General features: G+C 36.4%; 1 protein-coding gene across 2 annotated transcripts in view; it reads left to right on the top strand.

Annotated features, from left to right (window-relative positions):
* Positions 1 to 4149: 4149 nt before the first annotated feature.
* LOC131429698 (mesoderm induction early response protein 1) overlaps positions 4150 to 16784 on the top strand; it is a 50543-nt gene continuing 37908 nt past the window's right edge. For both annotated transcript variants that reach the window (XM_058594008.1, XM_058594009.1), the window contains exons 1-2: positions 4150 to 4492; positions 4568 to 4634. The gene's annotated coding sequence lies outside the window, so the exon portion shown is untranslated. The remainder of the gene's footprint in view (positions 4493 to 4567; positions 4635 to 16784) is intronic.

The raw sequence follows: 16784 nt of genomic DNA, 5'->3' as shown, positions 1-16784 counted from the left end.
TCGACAGCTATCCTACTCTTTTCAATCTGAGAATGGCTAGCCACAATAAACAGTCGCTCCTTCCAAGTTCAACAACTTTCGAGAGACAGTCGCCAACAAGGCTCAACTTTGAAATTCGTTGTATGTCGATTCTCATGAGGTGTAGGAGGACATGCACAAGAACGTCTTGCTTACGTGTTTTGTTCCTCTGCACTCCCGTTGAAAGAAAGCGGTTCAGTGAGAAAAGCAAAATGCTTTGGCTTCAAGAACTTGGATGGTGGGTTCGTTTTGGCAGCTCGGGTGATCTTGTTTTATTTCCAGTTGGTTGATTTACTCCAATGCACATTTTCGATCAAACAATTTCAGCATAAACTAGCATTGTAGAAGTAACAGAAGCGCAAAATCTATTGTCTTTGCTGTAAGATTTCTTGCCTTTGCGTCATACTAGAAAAACCAAAGCTGCGCTCCTGATACTTCGTGTATGAAATTTCAGTAAATAGTTGTATTATTTTTGAAACATCTGCATGAACAAGCTTTGTGATTGATTTTTTTCAAAACTGAAATTTAACCGGTAATGAAAACCACGCCGTTCGCATTTAATTTATCGCCTCAAATCGGTCACAGCGGATATGACAGTCTAGTTATTGAAATGTCAAGACATTTTGAGATCGTGACATTCTCGAAAGCGTGACCGAAAAAGAACATAGCAGCTACTTATCCCGTATGTACGTACACAACCACAAAGCGAGCGCTGTGGCTTTGACTACTGTGAGAGAGTGCGACAAAATTAACTACTCTCAATATTGCTGTCGTGTGTCGTGGCTCTCATGATTTCGCCAAGCTCTCGTGTCATTGCCTGTTGGCTACTGTTGAAAGTAGCAGCTGCGCATATCATTGGCAGTGACTGTCTTTTGCTTGGCGACAGTTTAAAAAAATGTCAAATTTTCGCACCCTTGGTCAACACACAAGAAAACAAAATGTTTAACAAAACTCGCAAGAAATCTCGCGAAAGAAATGCTTTCTAACTGATATTTTTCGCCAAATGAATAGTAAAATCATTTATCTACAATCATGTTTTTGATTTTTCGTAAATCGTATTAGTTTAGGGTGAAATTTCGACGACAAAGAAAGAGGAAGCATTGAGTTGTCTGGCTTCGACCTTCGACCACGGCGAAGCGCTACCTTAACGTTTTCAGAAGTTGACTGATCGTCTGAATCGCATTTAAAACTGTTTGAGGGTCTAGGAAGTTCTTGAATCTCATGACTGGATTTAGAAATTGATTAATAAATTCTAATCGAAATTATTTTAATTGTCTATTTGTTCATGTTTCACCACCTAAATCAAATCAGTATGTGAACTGATGATTTCGAATTTCATCCGAGATTTTCAAATATATAGGCAAAGACATCATATTAACAAGAAATCCAGCTCTCACATTTCCCGAACAAATCTTTGGCAACATCCTTTTTTGCGACCATGGCGCCCTCAGGCGAGTCCGCATCGAATCACGTACATAGAAGTAGGGGAGAGAAATGTCAAATTCGTACGCGCCAAAATAGCAGCACTGCGCACCCATACAATTGACATGACATGTTGAATGAGACGCCGTGCGATGGCGTTGCAGAACTGAAGATTGAGATCGCTCCAAGCTGACAGGGTCTGCTATAGGGCAGTTTTAAATCATACGTTTGATGACAACACGTTAATAATCTTGTTTCACACATATTTGTAAGGTGAATACGTCTCACTTTGCTATGGGGCATCTTTTCAAAATTCACACACACACAGACATTTTGCGTTCTCGACGAACTGAGTCGAATGGTATATGACACTCGGCCCTCTGGGCCTCGGTTCAAAAGTCGGTTTTCACAGTGATTGCATAACCTTTCTTTATGAGAAAGGCAAAAATCAAGAATATATCGTTTTCCATGGCAGATTCTAGATTCTGGTTTTAAATTATCAATCATCAATTAATCATGTCAATATAAATTTCTCAAGTGTTTTTCAAATAGCATCAACCTTACGTCTGTTTAACGGTTTATGTTGGACTGATGGTGTCATAACACTAAAGAAAAGTAACTGAATTGTACTTTTTTTCTACAATATTTTTAATTCTGATTGACATGATATTACTATTCGAGTTTCCGGTATCTGCTATGAAATTGTAGATAAATTGTAGATAATCATAACATTAATAATTTTAAAAGTTAAATATTTTGTCGGATGATTTTGCCATTCTCTTATAGACAGGATATGCAATCACTGTGAAACCAGGTTTTTTAACCGAGGTCCGGAGGGCCGAGTTTCATATACCATTCGAACCAGTTAGTCGTGATCGCAAAATGTCTGTGAATATCTGTGAATGTGCATGTGTATATGACAAAATATATGCACTTGAATTTCTCGGAGATGACTGGACCAATCATGAAAATTTAGATGCATATGAATAGACATACTTACCCTTAGAACGTCATTTAATTTTATCTGAATCTAATTTCTGGTTCCGGAATTACAAGGTTACAAACTTTCTTGTTTTTTTTTCAAGATTTGATGATGTTTTTTAAAGAACATTCTGTACGAACAAACAAACAAACAAATACAAACCAAGGTGAGTAACCGTTCAAACGCAGTTTCTAGGAATTCGATTTGAGTAAAAATAGAATACATTTTCAATACTTTTGATTCAAGTATCTGCCTTCAAAACCGTTTGTGCATGGTGCTAGCTGATTAATCGCTGATGTAAATACTTTGATCGAATTCAAATAATACGGAGTAATTATAGAAATTTTCCCAAATTTTCCAATGCCAATGTTAATCGATAGCTTGTGAATTGAGCTTGAAAGCTATATAAGGTTAAGCGTTAAATATTGAATCAATCCGGTAATTCAATCCCGTAATTCCGTTTACACTTCTGCTGGCTGCCAGCATGCTGTTGCCAGTACAAAGGCTCAAGCACGCTACCAGCATAATGTAAACGATTGCCAGCTGCTGGTTGTTGCCAGCATGAAATTTTTTTATCGTTCTGAATTTTAAGCTTTATGGCGACGGGATGAAAATATTGTACTTTTCGTACGTATATCATGTTTTTCTCAGTTATAAGCATACGTTCGCGTAAAGTGGATCGATATAAAAAAAATGAGAATGATAATTTAAGTACTTAAAGGATATATTTAATTTTTGTTATTATTTTTACAATTTTTACCAGCAATAGTGTAAACATTGACAGCTGCGGGCGTGGCAGTGTACTGGCACCAGCATGCTGGCAACCAGCAATAGAGAAAACGCTACATAAACATCGAGAAGCTGTCATTTGCAGCTGCACCCTCGTAACCAGAGATGCCAGATATTTTCATAGAAAACCTGTATTCTTTGTATAGAAAATTTGTATTAATCTGCATTTACTAAAAAAATAAAATTCTTACAACAAAATGATGCTAAGATATGTTATTCCAATAGATTGTGGTTGTAGGATGGTTGATTCAATCAGTCATTGCCTAAGTTTCATATTTTTATCCACAACAATTGAATTGTAATTCCACATATTTATCTAGTTACAAATTGGTGACTTTATAATTTGACATGGAATTTCAACGCCCAATATGAAACGTCAAGTCGGTTCATACAACTCTCAGTTTGACAGTAAAGTTTCATGATGCCATTACTTCTTTGAATAAAGTACTGTCTCTGAGCGTATCTTTTTCCAATAAATCATCTTTTCTGTTAGTTTTTCATTCATTTGACTTCTCCAATATATGTTTCCACTAAGTCATTGCAAAAAAATTGAGTATCAGTTCAAATTGGTTTCAAATTAAAATATAAATGGATTGCACAGATTTCCATATTAATTTGTGATTTGTCCGTTGATTGATAGACTTTTATATCGTCACTAAAATCAAATACTTAAAGATAGCTCAGACAAAAAAGTTTATTTTTTTCTTTCTTACTTTTTGTGAGATCTGTTTAAATCTGTATTAAATGGAGGAAATCTGTATAAAATCTGTACTCTATATTAAATCTGTATGAGCATGTAAAAATTTGTATAATACAGATAAATCTTTATAAATGGCATCTCTGCTCGTAACACGACGAATCAAATCATCAAACAAAACAGATGTAACCTTTTTTTCAGAACTGGCCACCCCTCAGCTTTCTGTCAAATGACAGTTGTGGTTGATTTTTCGGCAGGCCTTCCCAGATGTTTACATTGGAATGTGATTTTCAACCAGATATTGGAAAATCTGAAATTATATATTTCTTTTATTTCTATAAATATAGAATCGTATATGCCTGTTTCATATTAATTGTGCTCAATGTAGCGTTTTTTAGCAGACAATCGGCAGTAGTGTTGTTACTGAAAACACGAATTTAGGCTTCCTACGAATTCTCGTGAATAGTGTTGTGTTCAGTAGCTTTTGTGTTTCCGGAGAAAACCCAAACAAAACATTGCAAGCGTAGCACCGGAATAAGTTGAACGCTTCCGATACTGCCGGTTTCACTGTTTTTCAATTGCCTGTAAGTTGAAAGTAAACTATTGCTCGTGGTTAATAAACTATGCTCAGAATTTGCTATATTTGTATGTAATTTTAGGAAGCCGGAAGTGATATTGATTTTGTTTATCTGGATGTTTATGGAGCTACTCTACTTCGTATGTAAGGTATGTCTGCGTTGCATATGATAAGTTTTTATGATTTTAGTATGAAGTCGGATTTTTGTGAAGAGATATGAATAGGATTGACTGCTGCACCGGTCTCGTCCGACAGTAATGGGCCTAGAAAAAGGTTTCTATTCGGTCTGTTTAGCGTTATATAGGTTGTACTTCTTTTCCTTATCCTAGACGGCTTAACTCTAAACCGAAACTAATATCCGTACTTCTGGTATTGATTTAATTGGACAATGTCCAAAAACTTATCATTTTACTTGAACATGGAGATATCTTCTGCTCGATCGATTTCTCTTAAATTCTTCGTCGACTGTACCGAGTTTCATACGTTCCGTAAGGCCTACCTACAAGTGATAAGGGTTTTGTAACTCAGTGTTAGGAAATGTTTAAAAATTTAAATTTAATAATCAGGAATTATCACATTTTTTCTGGGAAACTTTCCACACAGATCTACGAAAGATCTGTGATTATGGCACTACAAGAAATCGCCATCATTAGCAAATGAGTTTCCACTCATTTGTATTCAGCAGTCGATGGAAATACCATCAACACAGTTAAACATACAAGAGATTTAATCAATCGATCCCATAAAACTCGATGATACTTTTACCTTTGAAATAATAAATCACTAGATAAATAATTTCTCAAGAAAATTTCTTTTTTGTGTTTGTTATAGTTTCACTAACCTTTGTTTGTGAGGGCCTGTTACGATGCTGATATCTACAGAGGGGCAATTATTTCCATCAATTTTTGCCTCTTTATCGAAGATGTTTGACTGTCATTCATATTTATGCAATGAAATTTCAGTGCGATACAATCGTTACATTTGTTTTGACAGTATATTTTTGTTTGTTCACGTGTTTGGCATCCTGTTGAGAATGGAGAAAAAGAAACAATTTGTGTTCTTTCATAAAAAAAATATTTTGAGAGGCAAAACGGCGAAGGAAACTTAAAAAAAAACTGGTATAAATATCATGGAGCTTGTGCTTCTACAGAATACACCATCCAATTTTGGTTTCGAGAGTGACCATATTGTTGCGAAATCGTTTTGAATAATCCATTATTACACGCCGGAAATAGAATGAGAGCTTGGCAACGACTTGATCCTGGCACAAATGCTCCGAAGGGTCCCAAGGAGGCTTAATGTGGGATCGTTATGGTATACTTTTCTTAAACTACAGGGTCCTTCATGCAATTTTTTTTAAACATGCAATAAAACACAAACGGTTCATCCGATTTCAAAATTTATTTTCATATTAAAGTACAATCCTTCCGGTTAATTGTGGTATATAATTTCATTCAAATGGCTGCCTCGGCTGGCCTTGCAGTACGCCATACGGTCGGTACAGTTTTTTAGTACATTTTCGATTGTATGCAGCTTTATTTCAGCTATGGCTGAACGAATGTTGTCCTTAAAGGCTTGAATTGTTCCTGGCTTGTCCACATAACACTTATCTTTGACAGCCCCCCAAAGATAATAGTCTAACGGCGTCAAATCACAGCTCCGAAGCGGCCAAACGACATCCGAATTTCGACTGCTAATTCGATCTTCGAAGACTGTGCGCAGAAGATCGATCGTAGCGTTGGCTGTGTGGCACGGAGCGCCGTCTTGTTGGAACCAATTGGTGTCCATGTCTTCCTCTTCAAGTAACGGGAAGAACCAATCGCTAATCATGGCGCGGTAGCGCTCGCCATTGACGCCATTAAAAAATGGCCCAATGATGCCGCCAGACCAAAATCCGCACCAAACCGTCACTCTCTGAGGATGCATCGGCTTCTCCATGATAACGTGCGGGTTTTCCGTCCCCCAGATGCGACATTTTTGCTTAACATACCCGCCGAGATGCGAATGTGTCTCATCCGAGAAGATGATTTTTTGGCAAAAATTGGCGTCTTCTTCAAGCTGATCGCAAGCCCAGTTGGCACTATTTTTACGCGTTCCTGAAGCGTATAAACAACCATTTTCGTTCAGCGGAAGGATAAAACTAAGTTTTTGTCAAATCAGAAGTGACATTAAGGTTACCAATGTCGAAATTACCGCTAAATAAAAAAATGTTAGATGGCGGACCCTGTTCTAAAAAAAAAAAAAAAAACACCGGTGGATAACGTCACAGACCAGACGACGTGATTATGAATAAAACTGGCACATTTTTTTCACACTTCCGAAATTTGATGATGTAATGAGTTTATTCATTGTATAAATTCATATACATTATATTAGTTTCCCGAAATGATTTAGGAGCAAAAGACAGGCTGGTTTCTAACTTTTTAACTCCCAACGACTGTGTGAAGGGTTTAAAAAATTCTGGCAAGAAAATGTAGTTCTCACAATTTGAACATACGTTTTAGGAACAGCCACTTACGTTTAGTGTTTTTCTATTTGTTCTTACTTTGAAATCGTTGCAATGCCGTACGATGAAGGGCTGCAACATGGTTTTATTTAGTTATTATGAATTTCAATTTATAATCAAGTTTTAAACCTCGACTAGCTTCTACCTGTCTACCATTTTAGGATCGTAATACTAGCCATGCAATGAGTCTGTACGCTATGAATCGGCTGCGAAGTCTGTTATTACAGAAATGTGTTTGGGATTGATATACTGACCCCGAAAAGAACCGATTAATGAAATATTTTCTAGGCTAAACAAGGTTGATGACATTTTCGCAGCCCCGGCTCAGCAGAATATATTGATGAAAATAATTTCCTCATTGTATCAAATAGCGCAGGAAAAGGTTCCAACTATAGGCGAGACTAACATGGTGTAACATTCTATATAATCGACATGGAATAATTGGAATTAATTGTTCCTGACCAAAATTTCTGGAAGAGTAAAGTATCCTTAAACCAAGATTCTAAATTCTTTTGATCTATATTAAAAAATAAATAAAAAATCTCCCAAGCTCCCAACTTTTTTTTCTGGAAAATTCTGGATAGTTTATTTTTCATTGAAAATGTATGAATATGGAACTATGTTTCTTACCCAAGTAGTACACGTTATTACACTTCGATGGTAGTAACTTATATGCAACGAATTCTTGGAACAAAATAAAGCTTACCAAGAGTTGCCAAACAAGTTCGCAGCATCGAATATTGGCTTTGCGCGCCATCGTTATTTTAGGTTTTAAAACACAATCAATATTCGTATTTTCATTCTCATCATATGGAATTTGGAGCTAAAAAGTGGAAATGTCCTTCGATAGATATTTTTTCGGTTTCAAAAGTGATTTTTTGACGTATCAAAGCTTAACAAGGTTAAACTTACACTGTCGTGACAATGCGTGCATATATTCTCTCTTGTACCGGAAATATGCATCTAGAAAAAGGAAAGTTTAATTATGGTTGTTTGTTGATTTTTTTCGGTGAGAATTGAAACACTGTTCTTAACGTTTTTTGTTCAGCATAACGTTTCGGCTTACTATGCTTCAGCCATCGTCGGACGCATTCAACAAAACTTTTACAATCTTCAATCACTCCATTCTATCATTCGTTCACTCACTCCAATTCAACAAACAACCATAATTGAACAAAGTTGCGGTGACCAGAACAAAAAAAAAAGAAAAGGAAAGTTTGTTCTGCACAAATTTTTTAGAATTTCAAAAGCATTTTCATATAATAGATTTAATGAACCGAATGTTTATAAATTAAGTAATTTATCATTATTTATAGATAGCTGAAATTAATTTTCGTTCGATTTTTTTTTGGGAATTGTGTTACGAGACTAAAAGTTGTTTTGATCTCAGTTTTTACGTTTCATACGAAAGTTTTGGAAATACCTTTAGGTTGTTTTAACTGTAATTTCTTCAGTTTTTAAAACTTCAAATGTTTGTTATGAAAATAAGTTAAAAATAAAAATATTATTAGAAAAAATAAAGAGATATGCTTTTGTCTTTCACATATACAAAGGCTATGCAATAACTGTAAATGAATAGTTTTATGGTTCCATATAAAGTTTATGACTTTTATTTCGATCCGACTTCCGGTTCCGGAAGCAGAATTTAATATATTTCAAAAAAAGTGAAAATAATCTCAATTCTTTTGGGGATGGCTGTCCTAAGAGCAAATTCAGCAGCTGCACGATTCATATGAGGTGTCCCGGGTCGGCGGTTCAATGCATAGGACGCTGGTCTTACAAACCAGTTGTCGTATGTTCGAGCCCCGACCTGGAAGGATTCGTAGTGTCAGTAGAATCGAAGTACCAGCTATGCAATGGTTCTGTACACACGGAATCGGTTGCGAAGTCTGTTGAAACAGAAGGTCAAATTCCACTACAGGAATCAGGAATGTAAGGCTTTGCTTACGGTTCATATGGGTGGTCTATAATATAATTGAAACTAAAACAAACGTATCGTAGCAAGTCGTTTTAGTTTTATTTATTCGAACAGTTCTACTGTCAAATTTTAAACTATTATACGCTGCCTTTCTATTTTTGCTATATTTGAAACAGATAAAACGCTGCTGGGGCTGCCAGTTTATTTTGTTATAATTTCTAGATTTAAATTTTAAAACTGACATAAACTCTGAACTAGAGTACTCCTGAACATGCTCTAAGGTCCTATACAAGATTCCTGAATTTCATCAGGATTCCGACTACCTGTTCTGGAATTACAGGGTGATGTGTGTTGAAAATGAAAACAATGTAACTCACTTTTCTCAACGATGGCTCAACTTATTTTATTAGATTTGATTCAAGTTCAAATACTTGTTTTTAAATCATATAGTAAATTTTAGGAAAATATGAGTAGTATGAGAACGACATCATTACATCACTAGGTGGATTAAAACAGGTTTTATTTTTTCAGTTAATTTTCTTATTATTGAACAAATTTTATTTTTACCTTTCGCTATAGAAAGGTAATAGAATTGCTTGAGAAATCGACCTTTGATCGGAGCTCTGGAGACCCCTAGTGTTATATACCATTCGACTCAGCTCGACGAGATCGGAAAATGTTTGTATGTGTGTGCGCACAATGACGTTTCTCTCCGAACAATTTTTTTGGGGATAGCTTAACCGATTTCAACAAACTTGGTTTGCTACTATTGAGTTGTAAACTTATATAAGTGACGTAACCAACAGAACGCATTTTTTTTTCTGTGCACAATTTTCTCGGAGATTGCTGAACCGATTTTAACAAACTTTGGCTCGTTTGAATGCTACTATTGCGTTGTGACTCTTGTTCGAAGATCAAGTGGTTGTCAACTCTGTTTTTGGAGATATATTGATATAAGTGACGCAATCGACAAAACGCATTTTAACTCTCCGTACAATTGTCTCGGAGATGACTGAACCGATTTTAACAAACCTAAACTCGTTTGCAAGCTACTATTGGGTTGTGAATCTCGTTCGAAGACCAGAGGCTGTTGCTTCTGGTTTCAAAGATATATTGGTATAAGTGACGCAACCGACGTTTTTTGTTCTAACCGCGATTTTTTCAGAAAGTAACCAATGATCAAGTTCAAATGTATTATTGCTGATACTTTTGGTTCCGAGAATGTTGTCGAATATGCGACGTAAGGGTTAAGTCATGCTTTTCTATACTAACCGAAACAATCTGGATAAATTTAATTCGTGTCAGTAATTACTCTAACGAAACAATATGTTTTAATGAGACCAAGTATGGTTTTTATCGTATCAAAGATAGCTCCCTAGCAACTCTTCACACGATTCAATCAGTGCCATCAAAGATAGGCGAATATCATCTCAGTAACAAAAAAAAACCGGCATGGTTCATTTAATATAGAATGGACACCAGTGCGAGAGCGAATTTCTCTCGATAACCCGTCTAAGCATCACGGGTTAGTAGGGATGTCCGATACCGAGTCGATACTTTGAGGTATCGATACTTTCTTTTAAGAATCGGGTATTTTTGGTATCGATATCGCATCAAAGCGATACTGTTAGTATCGATACTTTTGGTTTCGATACTTACAGTATCGCAACAGATTGAAGTCAAATCCCATCACGAGGGAACTTTTTTTTTGTTTTTCATGTATAGAGGCTTTAACTTTAAGGTCATTTGCCTCTTCAGGTCAGAAAAACTTTCCAACCGTATGTGTGGGGTTGGGAGTCGAACCAAGACTTTACGCTATACCCGCCTCCAATGGAACATATTTATTTCTTCGGCTTCGACGAAGCGCTAAGCTCGCGCATATGTTGGTATGACGTGAACTAGCCGTCGTTGAAATTCGTTCTCGATTCATCCCATAGGTGCGCTGAAACATGCACATAAAGGTCATACTCTCAGAGGATTCAATCATTCAAATTGTTCACGCTGAAGGAACCCTCCTTCAGTGTGCCTAATAGCGATGAAATAATAGCAATATGAATTGGCTTTTAGTGTAGTATTCGTCTATCAACATTAGGTTATGACATGAAAATTGTTGAGAAATTAAGTGAAATGTGTAATCAACACAAATGGAAATTCTTTGACGGAATGGAAATTCTTTGACGTGGACCAAAAGTCGCAAAAGGCGAAGTGCAATCTATGTGACGATAAATATGCATATACGGGTGGCACAACCAATTTATGCAGAGCAAAAATAGAATTGTAACAATCTGGATGGGATTAAAAATTGATGTGGAAAACTCTAGACGTACTGAAAATCAAATGCAAAAAATTTCTGTTTTCAATAAAAATCGCAATACCGTATTGAGTTTATTACATCACCTTAACTGAATACTGTGTATTATTCTGATATGGAATTATGCATCTTTTCGTGTAATATTACAACCTTTAGAACGACACCAAGATTGTTGTGATATTATATCGTAATCGCTGCACATCAGTAGTGAGCAGTGATGTGCTCCAATTTTAATGTAATATCACAAATAAGTTGGTGTCGTTCTAAAGGTTGTAATATTACACCAAAAGATGCGTATTTTCCTATCAGAATCGTCCAAGTATTCAGTTAATACGAATCTACTTAATTCAGAAAATTATTACATTCGATGTTAAGTACATTTAATTTTTTTTCACCTCGATTGATAATCCCAGTGAGATCGTTACAATACTTTTTTTGCTGTGTGGCAACACCTTTTTGTACATCATAAAAAAACGCCACAGTCGACAATCATATTTTATTTCACAGTTCAAAAAATTCTTGTGATTTTACATCTTATGAGATGCACATAATTGGAGCGTCATATTCCACACAAATTTATATTCAAGAACATGTATAATTTTGTGGTTTGAAAATTACATGACTTGAAGTCAAATGTAATGTAATGCAAAGTATTATAATGTGATAAAAACAAAAACAAAATGATTGGCAATAGCGCGACTTGAACCGAGAAACATTAGATCACAAAGCTTGTCATTTAATCAACTCAGCCACAGAAGCACATATCTGCCGAATGTATAATTGATACATTTAAATTCAGACAGCGGCACTTGGTAGCCGAGTACAAATTACACTTGGAACCTGTAAAATTCTGTCTTAATGGAATATTACGTCATTTGATACGTTAAGTAGCTATAAATTGCATCGATTGTAAAAGTTTATCGCCTGTAAAATTCATAATTTCTTTTTGTTTGTTGAAACGATTGCTGCTCAAGTATCAATTGATACTTACAAGTATCGATACTCTATTGCCTTTTGATACCTTGTATCGATACCCGAAATTTCGGTATCCCGATTTCGCTGGTATCGATACTTTACCTTCCGAGCACCATCCCTACGGGTTAGCACGCTGCTGTAGGGATTCTCTCTGAAGCAACAAACGGTCGCATATTCTCGTTTTGCGATCCGATTTTGTATGAGCAGTGGATAATTGCGATAGAATCATTTTACTATTCCCGCTTATTCCAACTATGTGCATTTAACATTTGTATAAATTGTGTCTATGAAAATGTATGTGAATGCTCCACACTTTTGAATGAAATCGATCTTTCTACCCGTGCAAATTTCATGGTTTGTCAAATTGAAGACGAAGTTTCTTCCAAATCGAAGTAAATCGGTCTTGATTTTGACACTTGGTTACAATCTACGAACTTGACAATTTAGGCATCGCAAGAAGAAGTATTATTGTCGTGAATAAGACTTACTTTACTATGGGGCGCCTTTTTAAAATTAGCCATATGGAAGAATGGGCAGAACTTCTTTCACTATTTCATTAAAAATATGATCAGAAATTTAGGATAACATTTTAAACAGTGTGAGATAATAACAAACAACTTAAAAATTAAGTTTTCTGAAAATTTTAAAACAACACGGAAAACTCTTTACTTTCGCTTGGGGTTTTCGCGCAAGGACGACGATTTTGAGGTAGTCAGGCACATATCACAGCGCACCTTCTGCGTGGTTGAAAACCTCAAACGCTCAGGTCGTAGTTCTCATTTGCCTTCCGGTCGTCAAGGCGAGAAGACGCAACCAGTTTCGCATCATTTGGCACTGCGAGCGGATGTGTCGGTTTGTACGCAAAGCTAGTTTCAATTCAAGCAAGAACGATTGCATCGGCTGCTGGTGGTTTGCATTGGAGAGAAAAAAAAACAAGAAATGAAAAGTGGACAAAATTATATAAAATCAGCCGTTTTAATGGCTCTAAATGTTATCTAAAAAACTATTAGGATTACTTCTTTGCAAATCGAAGGTAGAAATCATCAGTTTAGTGAAAATCCAAAATAATTTGATTTGCTTCGTGCACTTTTCGCTGTGCGAAAATCGTTCGAGATAAATGTTCTGAACTGTGCCAAATATCGTACACGGAAAGAAATCCGTTACTGCTGTTATGATTAGAAAATCATGAAACCAATCATTCTAACTTATCATGAAATCATGAGCAATAACTCTTCTCCCATGAAATCTAATCATGGTTCGAAAATGCTTTTCTTTCAAAGCTTGTAACTCTAATTTTCTACCCGGATATCACTTTGAACCCTCTGCCTCAAGTGATGTGATAGATTAATAGATTAATGGTAAAGCAAAAAGCAGACATTGGAAAGGAAGACCTACTGAAAATGTTTACTTGATTCTGAAACATGTTATTTAATAATCGTGTTGTTTTACCCACCGGCTGATAAAGAATTAAACATAACATAAAAATAAAGATAATGAACCGAAAATTGACATGACAAGAGACTAAGCACGGCTACGCTTTTCATTTGACAAACATCAATGTTACATTTTGTTCGAATGTATTCTTACATATTTGATGTGATCGTTATTGCTAGAATAATATCCCGGGAGCTAGCGTTTAATTCGATTGTGAATTTGGAACACCATCTAACGAAAATCAGAAAAATATTTTGTTCAACCACTTTGATTCATTTGTTTCATAGATATAACAACACAAGCTGTATTGATGCACCTGAATATTATGAATAAGACGATTTTTTTTGCAAGAATTCGACATAGAGTTTCTTTTTAAGAGGTTTGATTCACTCGTGCTTTTTTCATGCAGTTCGTTTCAGTGTTTAAGGAGTGTATCGAAAATAAGCTATCCACAATTTTTTCTTTCAAATTAATGATAAAAAGCGATATTTTATTCAAACTAAAAATTGATCCTTTATTGTACGAGGGGAAACTTGAGCATAATGAAAACCGGATAAAATTTAAATTATTTCTTCACGAATTTTCGAATTTTTGATCGAACGCTATTCATCAAGTTATCAGGTTAATTAAGGACAAGTGTTGCATCGCATTTTTTGGACGCTTGAGCCAAAATTTTTCTGAACTCCTGCATGTTCCCAGCTGCCTTACCAGTCTTCTTGGAGGCGCTCTTCACGATTGCCCAGTAACGTTCGATGGGTCGAAGTTGAAGGCAATTTGGTGGATTGATATTTTTCTCAACGAAATTTATACTCTTTTCCGCAAGCCAATTGAGAGTGGTTTTGACGTAGTGAGCCGACGCTAAATCCGGCCAAAACAGTGGAGGTGTACTATGCTTCTTATAAAAGGTGATTTTTTTGAGGTTAGGATTTTCATGCATTAGTATTTGCTCAGATTTTTTGAGGTTATGATTTTCATGCATTATTATTTGCTCAGTATGCTCTGACATTTCATCATGAATAGACTTACTAACGAGCAACGCTTGCAAATCATTGAATTTTATTACCAAAATCAGTGTTCGGTTCGAAATCTGTTTCGCGCTTTACGCCCGATTTATGGTCTACATAATTCTGGTTGAATGGCTACGTAAATAAGCAAAATTGCCGCATTTGGAGTGAAGAGCAACCAGAAGCCGTTCAAGAACTGCCCATGCATCCCGAAAAATGCACTGTTTGGTGTGGTTTGTACGCTGGTGGAATCATTGGACCGTATTTTTTCAAAGATGCTGTTGGACGCAACGTTACAGTGAATGGCGATCGCTATCGTTCGATGCTAACAAACTTTTTGTTGCCAAAAATGGAAGAACTGAACTTGGTTGACATGTGGTTTCAACAAGATGGCGCTACATGCCACACAGCTCGCGATTCTATGGCCATTTTGAGGGAAAACTTCGGAGAACAATTCATCTCAAGAAATGGACCGGTAAGTTGGCCACCAAGATCATGCGATTTGACGCCTTTAGACTATTTTTTGTGGGGCTACGTCAAGTCTAAAGTCTACAGAAATAAGCCAGTAACTATTCCAGCTTTGGAAGACAACATTTCCGAAGAAATTCGGGCTATTCCGGCCGAAATGCTCGAAAAAGTTGCCCAAAATTGGACTTTCCGAATGGACCACCTAAGACGCAGCCGCGGTCAACATTTAAATGAAATTATCTTCAAAAAGTAAATGTCATGTACCAATCTAACGTTTAAAATAAAGAACCGATGAGATTTTGCAAATTTTATGCGTTTTATTGTTTAAAAAAGTTCTCAAGCTCTTAAAAAATCACCCTGTATGAAGGCAGCAATCTTTGTCCCGGGTTGACGGTTCAATGCATAGGACGCTGGTCTTACAAGCCAGCTGTCGTATGTTCGAGCCCCGACCTGGAAGGATTCTTTGTGTCAGTAGGATCCATAGTACTAGCCATGCAATGATTCTGTACGCTAAGAATCGGCTGCGAAGTCTGTTGAAACAGAAAGGCCAAATTCCACGGAAGGAATGTAATGCCAAGACTTTGCTTTAATCTCTTCCGGAAACACTCAGATCGATAGATTTCTGCATTATAGTTCCGATGGTATAAAAAATGGTTGGCATCAAACCACAGGAACATATTGCTTGCCATACCAGTAACTTTCGACCGGATTTCTCTACTTGAATCGACCTGTCCGCATCGCTCACATCCTCCCCGACGACGATAGTAAAGTATTGTGGACCTGGAAGGGTTTTTGAGTCTTCCTTTACATAAGTCTCATCGTCCATCAAAACGCATGCATCCGGACACTGCAAAAGAATCGAATACAAAATCCGGGCCCTTGTTGCGGCTCGCTTCTTCTGTTACACACTTTGTTTCGAGATTTTCTGCTTCTTGTAGGTCTTCAGGTGATTTCGCCTCTTGATACGCTGGATCATTCCGGCGCTCGTTCCTGCATTTTTGGCCAAATCACGTATTGAAATTGATTTGTTCTTCATGATTAGAGATACCACATTCTGGTCCAGTTTCGGGTTGGAAGAACCGGATTTTCTGCCTCTTCCTGGTAGCTCATCCAAAGAATAGTATTCCCTAAACTTATATGCATGCAACATAAATGTATGTGGATAGCTTATTTTCGATACACTCCTTAAATTCTGAAACACAAAATCAAAACTGAAGTAATGAACGCAAGTAAACACGTTATCTCTTGCGTCGTCGTTTTTCAAAAACAGAATATTTTCATTTTAAAAGAAGTTCGTCGTGCTTTTCACTGAGTTTATATTGCAAAAATGACCATCGTTGCAAAAATCACACATAACGCCTGAATTTATGTTGCAAAAATTACCATCGTAACAGAAACACGCCTGTTATAGTTATACCCAACAACTTCAAGTGCGTTACGTTTAAATTTCATCGAAATCAGTCCGAATGGATTATAATCCAAGAAATTTTAATCATGGTGTATTATCATAACATGAAAATATATTATTTTCCTCAAATCATGACTCGTTTTGCTCATTTCTAGAATCGGAATTTTGCCCGTGTAGAGAATTCCACAATTTGGTCCTTCTAAAAGGCAGAAATGAATCTGGTACAGCATCTTGATAGTTTCTTTCAATTAAGTATGCAAATCCGAAATGAGATA

This window comes from Malaya genurostris, chromosome 2 (assembly GCF_030247185.1).
Source record: "Malaya genurostris strain Urasoe2022 chromosome 2, Malgen_1.1, whole genome shotgun sequence".
In the NCBI taxonomy this organism is placed as follows: domain Eukaryota; kingdom Metazoa; phylum Arthropoda; class Insecta; order Diptera; family Culicidae; genus Malaya; species Malaya genurostris.
This window is presented reverse-complemented; position numbering and strand designations above follow the sequence as displayed.